General features: G+C 44.3%; 1 non-coding gene across 1 annotated transcript; it reads right to left on the bottom strand.

Annotated features, from left to right (window-relative positions):
- Window positions 1-4314: 4314 nt before the first annotated feature.
- On the bottom strand, window positions 4315-4421 carry LOC147368604 (U6 spliceosomal RNA). Its single transcript, XR_015168709.1, has one exon. It is a non-coding gene; the product is annotated as a U6 spliceosomal RNA (small nuclear RNA).
- Window positions 4422-14389: the final 9968 nt, after the last annotated feature.

Below are 14389 nucleotides of genomic sequence, written 5' to 3'. Positions count from 1 at the left end.
TAGACAGTGTCTGGAAGTATAGAGCCCCAGCTTCTGAATCATACAGAATTTGGGCGAGTCACTTAGCTTTGCCAATTAAAAAAATGGGACATTGGGACTTGCCTCGTGGTCAAGTGGTTAGGACACCATGTTTTCACTGCAGAGGGAGTGGGTTCCATACCTGGTCAGGGAAGTAAGATCCCATAAGCCTCAAGGCAGCGGATGAGAGGGCAGGGTGGGGGAAGGAGACAAAATAAAAACCAGGGGCAAAGTAATGCCTACTTCCCTTACTTGGCAGGTTCAGTGTCAGGGTCAAAATGAAATCATGAATAATCTTACCTGCAGAAATTGACAAGGATGGGCAAGTTCTGGGACTTGCAACATTTATGAATGTGTCACCCTCCATTCCTTATAGCATATTAACATATGCTCCTCTTTTTCCCCCCTCAAAGGCAGGAGCACTAGGTTTGATTTCCCTTCTGAAAATTTACAAGACCTCACAGACTCAGTTTCTGTTGCGAGCTCAGCTTTCTCTGATCCGTCTGGTGGTAGGTGACTTATTCTGCCCAACAGCCCTGGAAAGGGTTACCAGGAAGAGACTGTCTTCCAGAGAGGACTTAGCTTACTTAACATGTGTTCAGAGCTAGTTGTATGGAGATAGAGGGACAGGCCTGGAAAAGGGCTACAAAAACCCTGAAAAGAACATTCCTGGAGGTCTCAAGCCTGGGCAAGAATTCTGGGATGGTTTTACCCAGGTCTGCCTTTGATCTGTCTGCAGAAATCTCAAGGTACTTTCTGTTCCTGCCACATAAGCATATATTGCCCTGAGAATGGAGTCACACTGTTTAAATTTCTCTACTTCTTGGAGCCTCCATATGCTCTACTGTAACTTACTCAGGGTTCTTGTGACGATTAAGTAAATATATATATATATATATATATGCTGGTGTCTGGGGAGGCCTTACAAATAGCTGCGAAAAGAAGAGAAGTGAAAACCAAAGGAGAAAAGGAAAGATATAAGCATCTGAATGCAGAGTTCCAAAGAATAGCAAGAAGAGATAAGAAAGCCTTCTTCAGTGATCAATGCAAAGAAATAGAGGAAAACAATAGACTGGGAAAGACTAGAGATCTCTTCAAGAAAACTAGAGATACCAAGGGGACATTTCATGCAAAGATGGGCTCGATAAAGGACAGAAATGGTATGGACCTAACAGAAGCAGAAGATATTAAGAAGAGATGGCAAGAATACACAGAAGAACTGTACAAAAAAGATCTTCATGACCCAGATAATCACGATGGTGTGATCACTGACCTAGAGCCAGACATCCTGGAATGTGAAGCCAAGTGGGCCTTAGAAAGCATCACTATGAACAAAGCTAGTGGAGGTGATGGAATTCCAGTGGAGCTATTTCAAATCCTGAAACATGATGCTGTGAAAGTGCTGCACTCAATATGCCAGCAAATTTGGAAAACTCAGCAGTGGCCACAGGACTGGAAAAGGTCAGTTTTCATTCCAATCCCAAAGAAAGGCAATGCCAAACAATGTTCAAACTACCGCACAATTGCACTCATCTCACACGCTAGTAAAGTAATGCTCAAAATTCTCCAAGCCAGGCTTCAGCAATACGTGAACCATGAACTTCCTGATGTTCAAGCTGGTTTTAGAAAAGGCAGAGGAACCAGAGATCAAATTGCCAACATCCGCTGGATCATGGAAAAAGCAAGAGAGTTCCAGAAAAACATCTATTTCTGCTTTATTGACTATGCCAAAGCCTTTGACTGTGTGGATCACAATAAACTGTGGAAAATTCTGAAACAGATGGGAATACCAGACCACCTGACCTGCCTCTTGAGAAATCTGTATGCAGGTCAGGAAGCAACAGTTAGAACTGGACATGGAACAACAGACTGGTTCCAATAGGAAAAGGAGTACGTCAAGGCTGTATATTGTCACCCTGCTTATTTAACTTCTATGTAGAGTACATCATGAGAAACGCTGGACTGGAAGAAACACAAGCTGGAATCAAGATTGCCGGGAGAAATATCAATAACCTCAGATATGCAGATGACACCACCCTTATGGCAGAAAGTAAAGAGGAACTAAAAAGCCTCTTGATGAAAGTGAAAGTGGAGAGTGAAAAAGTTGGCTTAAAGCTCAACATTCAGAAAACGAAGATCATGGCATCCGGTCCCACCACTTCATGGGAAATAGATGGGGAAACAGTGGAAACAGTGTCAGACTTTATTTTTCTGGGCTCCAAAATCACTGCAGATGGTGACTGCAGCCATGAAATGAAAAGACTCTTACTCCTTGGAAGGAAAGTTATGACCAACCTAGATAGCATATTCAAAAGCAGAGACATTACTTTGCCAACAAAGGTCCGTCTAGTCAAGGCTATGGTTTTTCCTGTGGTCATGTATGGATGTGAGAGTTGGACTGTGAAGAAAGCTGAGCACCGAAGAATTGATGCTTTTGAGCTGTGGTGTTGGAGAAGACTCTTGAGAGTCCCTTGGACTGCAAGGAGATCCAACCAGTCCATTCTGAAGGAGATCAGCCCTGGGATTTCTTTGGAAGGAATGATGCTGAAGCTGAAACTCCAATACTTTGGCCACCTCATGCAAAGAGTTGACTCACTGGAAAAGACTCTGATGCTGGGAGGGATTGGGGGCAGGAGAAGAAGGGGACGACAGAGAATGAGATGGCTGGATGGCATCACTGACTGATGGACGTGAGTCTCAGTGAACTCCGGGAGTTGGTGATGGACAGGGAGGCCTGGCGTGCTGGGATTCATGGGGTCGCAAAGAGTCGGACACGACTGAGCGACTGAACTGAACTGAACTGAACTGAAGTTGCTTCAGTCGTGTCCGACTCTGTGCAACCCCATAGACGGCAGCCCACCAGGCTCCCCCGTCCCTGGGATTCTCCAGGCAAGGACACTGGAGTGGGTTGCCATTTCCTTCTCCAAAGTCCCTCAGTCGTGTTCGACTCTTCACGACCCCATGGACTGCAGCCTACCAGGCTCCTCCGTCCATGGGATTTTCCAGGCAAGAGTACTGGAGTGGGGTGCCATTGCCTTCTCTCTCTATATATATATATATGTATATATAAATTATGATTATATAAAATGATTACTTATATAAATAATTATATATAGCACTGTTGTGTGTTGTATTTATTTTTACTTTTGACTGTCCTGGGTCTTTTGCTATGTCTGGGCTTTCTCCAGTTGCAGCAAACAGGGGCTGCTCCTCGTTGCAGTGCTCGGACTTTTTTAAAAAAATTAATTTATCTTTTTATTGAAGGATAATTGCTGTACAGAATTTTGTTGTTTTCTGTCAAACCTCAGCATGAATCAGTTGTAGGTATACATATATCCCCTCCCTTTTGAACCTCCCTCCCATCTCCCTCTCCATCCCACCCCTCTCGGTTGATACAGAGCCCCTGTTTGAGTTTCTTGAGCCATACAGCAAATTCCTGTTGGCTATCTATTTTACATATGGTAATATAAGTTTCCACCTTACTCTCTCCATACATCTCACCCTCTCCTCCCCTCTCCCCATGTCCGTAAGTCTATTCTTTATGTCTGTTTCTCCATTGCTGCCCTGTAAATAAATTCTTTAGTACCATTTTTCTAGATTCTGTATATATGCGTTAGAATATTTATTTATCTTTGTCTTTCTGACTTACTTCACTGTGTATAATAGGTTCTAGGTTCATCCACCTCATTAGAATGGACTCAGATGCATTCCTTTTTAGGGCTGAGTAATATTCCATTGTGTATGTGTACCACAACATCTTTATCCATTCATCTGTCGATGGACGTCTAGGTTGCTTCCATGTTCTAGCTATTGTAAATGGTGCTGCAATGAATGGTGGGATACATGTATCTTTTTCAATTTTGGTTTCCTCAGGGTATATGCCTAGGAGTGGGATTGCTGGGTCATACGGTGGTTTTATTCCTAGTTTTTTAAGGAATCTCCATACCGTCTTCCATAGTGGCTGTATCAATTTACACCCCCACCAACAGTGCAGGAGCGTTCCCTTTTCTCCACACCCTCTCCAGCATTTATTGTTTGTAGACGTTTTGATGATGGCCGTTCTGACCGGTGTGAGGTGATATCTCATTGTAGTTTTGATTTGTATTTCTATAATAATGAGCAATGTTGAGCATTTTTTTTTCATGTTTGTTAGCCATCTGTATGTCTTCTTTGGAGAAATGTTTGTTAAGGTCTTTTTCCCACTTTTTGATTGGGTTGTTTGTTTTTCTGGTATTGAGTTGTATGAGCCGCTTGTATATTTGGGAAATTAACCCTTTGTCAATTGTTTCATTTGCTAAAAATATGGAATGCTTCACAAATTTACATGTCATCCTTGCGCAGGGGCCATGCTAACCTTTTCTGTATCGTTCCAATTTTAGTATATGTGCTGCCGAAGTGAGCACATGCTCGGACTTCTTATTCGGTGACTTCTCTTGTTGCAGAGCACAGGCTCTAGGCAAGTCAGCTTCAGTACCTGCGATATGTGGGCTCAGTAGCTGCAGCTCCTGGGCACTACAGTGTGGGCTTCGGTAGTTGTGGCACATGGGCTTAGTTGCTCCATGGCATGTGGAATATTCTGAGACCAGGGATCAAACCCGTGTCCGAGCATTGGCAGGCAGATTCCCATCCACTGTGCCAGGAGGGAAGTCCTAAAGGATTATGTATATAATGATTATGTATATAAATGATTATATATGTGTGTCACATGTGTGTTTCAGTTCAGTTCAGTTCAGTCGCTCAGTCGTGTCCAACTCTTTGCGACTCCATGGACTGCAGCACGCCAGGCCTCCCTGTCCATCAGCAACTCCCGGAGATTCCCTCACACTCATGTCTATTGAGTCGGTAATGCCATCCAACCATCTCATATATATGTGTGTGTGTGTGTGTGTGTGTGTATATATATATATATGCGCAACTGGGGGCTTCCCAGGTAGCATTAGTGGCAATGAACCCGCTTGCCAATGCAGGAGACATAAGAGACACGGGTTCAATCCCAGGATCAGGAAGATAAAGGGCATGGCAACCCACTCCAGTTTTCTTGCCTGGAGGACCCTGTGGACAGAGGAGCCTGGCAGGCTACAGTCCATGGGGTTGCAGAGTTGGACACATATTGGAGCCATGCTTGTTTGGCATATAATGACCATAGTGTATCGGTTCCTTGTTTTGGTTTTGCCTGTCTTTGCAATGACATCTTTTTTTCTTCGCTCTTCTCTTTAGGGGAAACGTTCTTCCTCACAGGCACTTAAAAACAAACCTTCCATGGAATCCACTTCATCTAAAAGTTCCCAGGTTTGCAAAATCATCTAAACCCAGGGCACGTGTGTTTTCATTCTGATGCCCTTTGTCCAGGTTTCCACCTCTCTAAGTCACCAGGAGGCTCAGACAGAAATAGGTCTCCACCCAAAAGAGTCTGGTCTTTTGGCTAAGGTGAGTCTTCATAGCTGCCTTTGAAACAGAACTGAGCACTCAGAGAGGGTGAGTAACCACAGGTGCCTTGATGCCTCCCAATGGGTGTGTTTAGAGACCAGACTTGATGCTGTAGCCATCAGTTTATCTCCATAAGATGCCTATAAGCCACATGAGGGCAGAGACAATATTGTATAGTATCTCTAGTGCCTAGCAGTCAGTCAGTTCAGCCGCTCAGTCGTGTCCGACTCTGCGACCCCATTAACCGCAGCATGCCAGGCCTCCCTGTCCATCACCAACTCCCGGAGTCCACCCAAACCGGTGTCCATTGAGACAGTGATACCATCCAATCATCTCATCCTCCGTCGTCCCCTTCTCCTCCTGCCCTCAATCTTTCCCAGCATCGGGGTCTTTTCAAATGAGTCAGCTGTTCGCATCAGGTGGCCAAAGTATTGGAGTTTCAGCTTCAACATCAGTCCTTCCAAAGAACAGCTGGGACTGATCTCCTTTAGGATGGATGGGTTGGATCTCCTTGCAGTCCAAGGGACTCTCAAGAGTCTTCTCCAGCACCACAGTTCAAAAGCATCAATTCTTTGGCACTCAGCTTTCTTTATAGTCCAACTCTAACATCCATACATGTAGTAAGGGCTAAATAGACAAGTGAAAATAAGTGGTATTATTTTTGATGTGCCTGCCAACAGCATTATAGATGCCCTGCTTCTGAATTCCACTATTCTTGTTCAGTTGATCAGTCATTGTCTGACTCTCTGCGACCCCATTGACTGCAGCACATCAGGCTTCCCTGTCCCTCACCATCTCCTGGAGCTTGCTCAAACTCATGTCCATTGAGTCGGTGATATGATCCAACCATCTCATCCTCTGTCACCCCGTCCTCCTCCTGCCTTCAATCTTTCCCAGCATCAGGGTCTTTTCCAATGAGTCGGCTCTTCAAATAAGGTGACCAAAGTATTGGAGCTTTAGCTTCAGCATCAGTCCTTCCAATAAATATTCAGGGTTGATTTCCTTTAGGACTGACTGGTTTGATGGGATTTTGATCATTCAAATTTGTCCTGGACTGCCACTCCTTTCTTTCAAGAAGAACCACAGTCTTGAAAGCAAACCCATATTGAGAACATGGAAAAAGCCCCTGATCCATAGTTGGGGAGGTTCAAAATTGACCATGACACCCCCTCATCGTCAAGGACTCCAGGAGAGAGAACAGGGCAGGATGTGTGTATAAACATGTATAATCCAAACCCATAGACTGTGCAACACAGAGTGATCCCTAATGTCAACTATGGACTCTGTGTGATGAAGATACATCAATGCAGGTTTATCAGTGGTGCCAGATACACCATTCTGGTGGGGATGGGGAGAGCTGGGGAGGCTGGCAGGCTAGGTTGTTATGGGGAAGGGCTGTTGGCAAATAGTGATTATAGACTTGCCACAAAACTTCAGTTTGTAAAAAATTTGCAGTGTCTGCCAAGCACAATAAGGTGAAGCATAGGGGATGTCCCTCGTGGTATCCAGTGGCTAAGACTCCATGCTTCCAATGCAGGGGATCTGGGTTCCATCCCCCGTCAGGGAACTAGATCCCACGTTCTGCAACTAAGACCTGGGGCAGTCAAAGAACTAAATAAATATTAAAAAACAAGTGAAGCATAATAAAATGAGACATGCCTGTATTACTTATTACTTGTGTGATTAAGAAAAAAGTGAAATAAAGCCGTCACGAGAAGACAAATGCCGTATGATTCCACCTTCAGGAGGTCTCTGTGAAAGTGAAAGTCTTTCAGTTGTGTCTAACTCTTTGTGACCCCAAGAACTATACTGTCCATGGAATTCTCCAGGCCGGAATACTGGAGTGGGTAGCCTTTCCTTTCTCCAGGGGATCTTCCCAACCAGGGATCGAACCCCAATGTCTCCCACATTGCAGGCAGATTCTTTACCAGCTGAGCCACCAGGGAAGCCCTCAGGAGGTCTCCAGAAGGAGTCAAATTTCTATAAAGGAGAAAGTAAGATGATGGTTTCTAGGGGCTGAAGGAGGGGGACTGGGGAGTTATTTTTTAGTAGGGAGACAATTTAAGTCTGGGAAGATGGAAATATTTTGGAGATGCATGGTGGCCCTGGTTGAAAATGTGCATACATGTGATGCCCCTGAATGGTGCACTTAAAATGATGAAGATGGCAAATTTCATGTTATGTGTCTTTTTTTTTTTCAATCTTTTGGCAGCACTGCAGAGCATGTGGAATCTTAATTCCCCAACCACAGATCGAACCCACATTCCCTGAACCCAGTTAACCACTGGACCACCAAGGAAGTCCCTGTTATGTGTCTTTTACCATGCTTAAATATTTAAAAAGAAAGAAGAAAAAATAGGAAGAAAGGAAGGAGGGAGGGAAAAAAGGGAGGAAGGGGGAAAAAGAAAAGAAAGAAGAAAAGAAATAAAAAAGAGAGAAAAAGAAGGAAAGAAAGGGAGGATAGAAGGAAGAGAAAGAAAAAAGAAAGAAAGAGGGAAGAAACTTGCCAAAAGCTGCTGCAAGCCACACGTGTAACCTCGGCTCCCTTAGCCTCTGACGTCAGCCATGGCCTCAGAGTCAATGTCAAGGGCAGCACAGCCTCTTAGATCTTTCAGGCCACTCTCTCCCCACTGCCAGGAATCTATGAGAATTCAGGAAGGAAAAACCCATCAGAAATCCCTACAGATGCCTGCTCTTCCAATTCAGCATCTTAGGACGCACAGCCACCCTACTGCCCTGCCCTGAATCTGGGCTCTGTCCTCCTCAGTTGAATAGATGGCAACTCTTCGTCTTGGGTCAGGGGGAGAAGTTACCTGACTACAGGTGCATTGGCCACAGTGAGCTGCCTGCAAATAGAGTGCTCTCCTTTTGCGTCTTTCCTTTTTTACTTAAAAATTTAATTAATTAATACTTATGCTAAAATGCACATAATATAAAATGTACCATCTTAACCATCTGAAACGTGCAGTTTAGAGATTTCCCTGGAGCTCCAGTGGTTAAGCGGAGAAGGCAATGGCACCCCATCCAGTACTCTTGCCTGGAAAATCCCATGGACGGAGGAGCCTGGAAGGCTGCAGTCCATGGGGTCACGAAGAGTCGGACACGACTGAGCGACTTCACTTTCACTTTTCACTTTCACGCATTGGAGAAGGAAATGGCAACCTACTCCAGTGTTCTTACCTGGAGAATCCCAGGGACGGGGGAGCCTGGTGGGCTGCCGTCTATGGGGTCACACAGAGTCGGACACGACTGAAGCAACTTAGCAGCAGCAGCAGCAGCCAGTCGTTAAGACTCTGCACTTCCACTGCAGGAGATGTGGGTTTAATCCCTGGTTGGAAAACTAAGATTCCACACGTGGGGAAAAAAAAAAAAAGGAAATCTGCATTTCAGTGACATTAAGTACATTCACATTGTTGTCCAACCATTACCACCATCCATCTCCAAGACCCTTTCATCTTGCAAAAGCAAAACTCTGTCCCCACTGAATACTAACTCCCCATCCTCCCTCCCCCAGCCCCTGGCACCTATCATTCAGCTTTCTGTCTCTATGAAATTGGCTCCTTTAGGGACCTAATATGGACTTTACAGACGGCTCAGTGGTAAAGAATCTGACTGCCAATGCAAGAGATGCAAGAGATGCAGATTCGATCCTTGGATTGGGAAGGTCCACTGGAGAAGGAAATGGCCACCCACTCCAGTATTCTTGCCTGGAACATTCTAAGGACAGAGGAGCCTGGCGGGTTTTACAGTCCTTGGGGTTTCAAAAAGTTGAACGTGACTGAGCACGCATACACACACACACACACACACATGGACCTGATATAAGTTGAGGCATCCAGTATTTGTCTTTTTGTGACTGGTTTATTTCAGTGCGCATGGTGACCTCAGGGTTCATCCATACTGTAGCATGTGTCTGAATTGCCTTCCTTTTAAGGCTGAATGATATTGCTTGGTATACATACACCACGGGCAGGTCATGGTGGAGAGATCTGACAGAATGTGGTCCACTGGAGAAGGGAATGGCAAACCACTTCAGTATTCTTGCCTTGAGAACCCCATGAACAGTATGAAAAGGCAAAATGATAGGATACTGAAAGAGGAACTCCCCAGGTCAATAGGTGCCCAATATGCTACTGGAGATGAGTGGAGAAATAACTCCAGAAAGAATGAAGGGATGGAGCCAAAGCAAAAACAATACCCAGCTGTGGATGTGACTGGTGATAGAAGCAAGGTCCATTGCTGTAAAGAGCAATATTTCATAGGAACCTGGAATGTCAGGTCCATGAATCAAGGCAAATTGGAAGTGGTCAAACAAGAGATGACAAGAGTGAATGTCGACATTCTAGGAATCAGTGAACTCAAATGGACTGGAATGGGTGAGTTTAACTCAGATGACCATTATATCTATTACTGCGGTCAGGAATCCCTCAGAAGAAATGGAGTAGCCATCATGGTCAACAAAAGAATCTGAAACGCAGTACTTGGATGCAATCTCAAAAACGACAGAATGATCTCTGTTCGTTTCCAAAGCAAACCATTCAATATCACAGTAATCCAAGTGTATGCCCCAACCAGTAACGCTGAAGAAGCTGAAGTTGAACGGTTCTATGAAGACCTACAAGACCTTTTAGAACTAACACCCAAAAAAGATGTCCTTTTCATTATAGGGGACTGGAATGCAAAAGTAGGAAGTCAAGAAACACCTGGAGTAACAGGAAAATTTGGCCTTGGAATACGCAATGAAGCAGGGCAAAGACTAATAGAGTTTTGCCAAGACAATGCACTGGTCATAGCAAACACCCTCTTCCAACAACACAAGAGAAGACTCTACACATGGACATCACCAGATGGTCAACACCAAAATCACATTGATTATGTTCTTTGCAGACAAAGATGGAGAAGCTCTATACAGTCAACAAAAACAAGACCAGGAGCTGACTGTGGCTCAGATCATGAGCTCCTTATTTCCAAATTCAGACTTAAATTGAAGAAAGTAGGGAAAACCACTAGACCATTCAGGTATGACCTAAATCAAATCCCTTATGATATTACAGTGGAAGTGAGAAATAGATTTAAGGGCCTAGATCTGATAGATAGAGTGCCTGATGAACTATGGAAGGAGGTTCGTGGCATTGTACAGGAGACAGGGATCAAGACCATCCCCATGAAAAAGAAATGCAAAAAAGCAAAATGGCTGTCTGAGGAGGCCTTACAAATAGTTGTGAAAAGAAGAGAAGAGAAAAGCAAAGGAGAAAAGGAAAGATATAAGCATCTGAATGCAGAGTTCCAAAGAATAGCAAGAAGAGATAAGAAAGCCTTCCTCAGCGATCAATGCAAAGAAATAGAGGAAAACAATAGACTGGGAAAGACTAGAGATCTCTTCAAGAAAATTAGAGATACCAAGGGGACATTTCATGCAAAGATGGGCTCGATAAAGGACAGAAATGGTATGGACCTAACAGAAGCAGAAGATATTAAGAAGAGATGGCAAGAATACACAGAAGAACTGCACAAAAAAGATCTTCATGACCCAGATAATCACGATGGTGTGATCACTGACCTAGAGCCAGACATCCTAGAATGTGAAGCCAAGTGGGCCTTAGAAAGCATCACTACGAACAAAGCTAGTGGAGGTGATGGAATTCCAGTGGAGCTATTTCAAATCCTGAAAGATGATGCTGTGAAAGTGCTGCACTCAATATGCCAGCAAATTTGGAAAACTCAGCAGTGGCCACAGGACTGGAAAGGTCAGTTTTCATTCCAATCCCAAAGAAAGGCAATGCCAAAGAATGCTCAAACTACCACACAATTGCACTCATCTCACACGCTAGTAAAGTAATGCTCAAAATTCTCCAAGCCAGGTTTCAGCAATATGTGAACCGTGAACTTCCTGATGTTCAAGCTGGTTTTAGAAAAGGCAGAGGAACCAGAGATCAAATTGCCAACATCCGCTGGATCATGGAAAAAGCAAGAGAGTTCCAGAAAAACATCTATTTCTGCTTTATTGACTATGCCAAAGCCTTTGACTGTGTGGATCATAATAAACTGTGGAAAATTCTGAAAGAGATGGGAGTATCAGACCACCTGACCTGCCTCTTGAGAAATCTGTATGCAGGTCAGGAAGCAACAGTTAGAACTGGACATGGAACAACAGACTGGTTCCAAATAGGAAAAGGAGTTCGTCAAGGCTGTATATTGTCACTCTGCTTATTTAACTTCTATGCAGAGTACATCATGAGAAACGCTGGACTGGAAGAAACACAAGCTGGAATCAAGATTGCCGGGAGAAAAATCAATAACCTCAGGTATGCGGATGACACCACCCTTATGGCAGAAAGTAAAGAGGAACTAAAAAGCCTCTTGATGAAAGTGAAAGTGGAGAGTGAAAAAGTTGGTTTAAAGCTCAACATTCAGAAAACGAAGATCATGGCATCCGGTCCCACACTTCATGGGAAATAGATGGGGAAACAGTGGAAACTGTGTCAGACTTTATTTTTTTGGGCTCCAAAATCACTGCAGATGGTGACTGCGGCCATGAAATGAAAAGACGCTTACTCCTTGGAAGGAAAGTTATGACCAACCTAGATAGCATATTCAAAAGCAGAGACATTACTTTGCCAACAAAGGTCCGTCTAGTCAAGGCTATGGTTTTTCCTGTGGTCATGTATGGATGTGAGAGTTGGACTGTGAAGAAGGCTGAGTGCCGAAGAATTGATGCTTTTGAACTGTGGTGTTGGAGAAGACTCTTGAGAGTCCCTTGGACTGCAAGGAGATCCAACCAGTCCATTCTGAAGGAGATCAGCCCTGGGATTTCTTTGGAAGGAATGATGCTGAAGCTGAAACTCCAATACTTTGGCCACCTCATGCGAAGAGTTGACTCATTGGAAAAGACTCTGATGCTGGGAGGGATTGGGGGCAGGAGGAGAAGGGGACGACAGAGGGTGAGATGGCTGGATGGCATCACTGACTCGATGGACGTGAGTCTGAGTGAACTCCGGGAGTTGATGATGGACAGGGAGGCCTGGCGTGCTGGGATTCATGGGGTCGCAAAGAGTCGAACACAACTGAGCGACTGAACTGAACTGAACTGATACATACACCACAGTTTTTCATTCATCCTCTGATGGACACCTGGGTTGCCTTTTATGGCTGTAGTGAATCATGTTACTATGAACATGGGTTTGCAAATCTCTTTTGAGTCCCTACTTTCAATTCTTCTGGGTGTATATATACCTATAAGTCAGTTGCTGGATCATATCTATTTTTAATTGATTGAGGAACCTCCATGCTATTTTCCACAGCAGCTGCACCGTTTTACATTTCTTTTCTTTTATTTATAGAATCTCAATCCTGTTTCAGGCTATAATGTGCCCAGTTAAAATTATTTCCCAGAATCCCTTGCTGCTAGTGGTAGTCCCAAGACCAATGAAGCAGGTGGAAATTTCTGCCCTGGTGAAAATACAATTTTATTTTATTTTATCTTATTTTGATCATATTTTAATTCAATTTTTTATTTTTTTAAACTTTATTTGGAAACTTTAGTTGTTTTGGGTGTGGAGCATGTGGGATCTTAATTCCCTGACCAGGGATGAACCCACACCCCTTGCTTTGGAAACACATAGTCTCAAAGACTGGACCACGAGGGAAGTCCTAAAATTCAATACTTTTTTTTTTAATGTTTAGTTATTTATTTTTTGGCTGAGGTGGGACTTCGTTGCTGCTCAGGCATTCGAGATCTCATTGTGGCACACAGAATCTCTAAGTTTTGGTGTAGTGGAAGTAGTTCCCTGACCAGGGATCGAACTCCTGCCCTTTGCAGTGGGAGCATGGCATCTTAGCCACAGCACCACCAGAGAAGTCTGTAAATGCGTTGTTCTTTTACAGTATGCAGCTGAAGTTGATGGTAACTGATATAAAGAGATCTGAGTAAAAATACCACCTACGCTCCAGGGATCTCCTTTTTTTTTTTTTTTAAGATTTATTTATTTGTTCATTCATTATTTATTTATGTTATTTTTGGTTGCACTGGGCCTTCGTTGCTGTGCACGAGCTCTCTCTAGGCTGGGTAAGCAGGGGCTACTCTTCATTGAGGTGCTCGGGCTTCTCATCGCCTCGGTTTCTCTTCTTGTGGCTCTGAGGCTCTATAGCGATGGCTCAGTAATTGTGGTGCATGGAGTTAGTTATTCCAAGGCATGTGGGATCTTTCTGGACCAGGGATTGAACCCATGTCCCCTTCTTAGCAGGTGGATTCTTTACCACTGAGCCACCAGGGAAGCCCAGGGACCTTCTGACCGAGTGTTTTACCCTTGCCTTGATTTTGTGGGTTGTGGGTGGAGAACCACCCATTCTGAGCACAAACCTCAGTTCCGCCACTTCCTGGGTGACGTTGGGCAAGTTACTTTGCCCCTCTGTGCATTGATCTCGTCAGGCATCAAACGGATGTGAGGATGATTTTTGCTTTTTGAGATTAGTACCTGCATCACAGGAGGAAATGGCATTAGCTGCTATTGTTCCTGACCAAGGTTCTTCACCATCTCCAATCAGTAGAAACTAAAAGTGTTAGTCACGGGTTGTCATTCTCTTTTCCAGGGGATCTTTCCAACTCAGGAACTGAACCGAGGTTTCCTGCATTGCAGGGAGATTCTTTACCATCTGAGCCATCAGGGAAGCCCAGGAATTGACTAGAGGCCAGAAAAGAAACTCAGACAAGGCTTCACTGTGGGCCCTGCTGCAGCTGGGGGGAGTGAGAACAAGCAACAGGTTCCCTTGCTTGTTCTTTATATGGGGTGAGGCTAGGCGTGTGTCCAGGGGGTGGGTCAGAAGGGTGGCTTAGGTGCTTTGCCCACCCCTCTGGTGGTTTTGAGTACAGAGGGCATTTGCAGTACCTTGCTTTTGATCTCAACACCCCGTTTTTTAAGGAGTGTTTAATTTATTTTGGCTGTGC

Source organism: Bos grunniens, chromosome 7 (genome assembly GCF_055505025.1).
Source record: "Bos grunniens cultivar Pamir isolate PY7600 chromosome 7, Bosgru_T2T1.0, whole genome shotgun sequence".
Taxonomy (NCBI): Eukaryota; Metazoa; Chordata; class Mammalia; order Artiodactyla; family Bovidae; genus Bos; species Bos grunniens.
The sequence above is the reverse complement of the archived record's forward strand: the minus strand, read 5'-3'. Positions and strand labels throughout refer to the sequence as shown.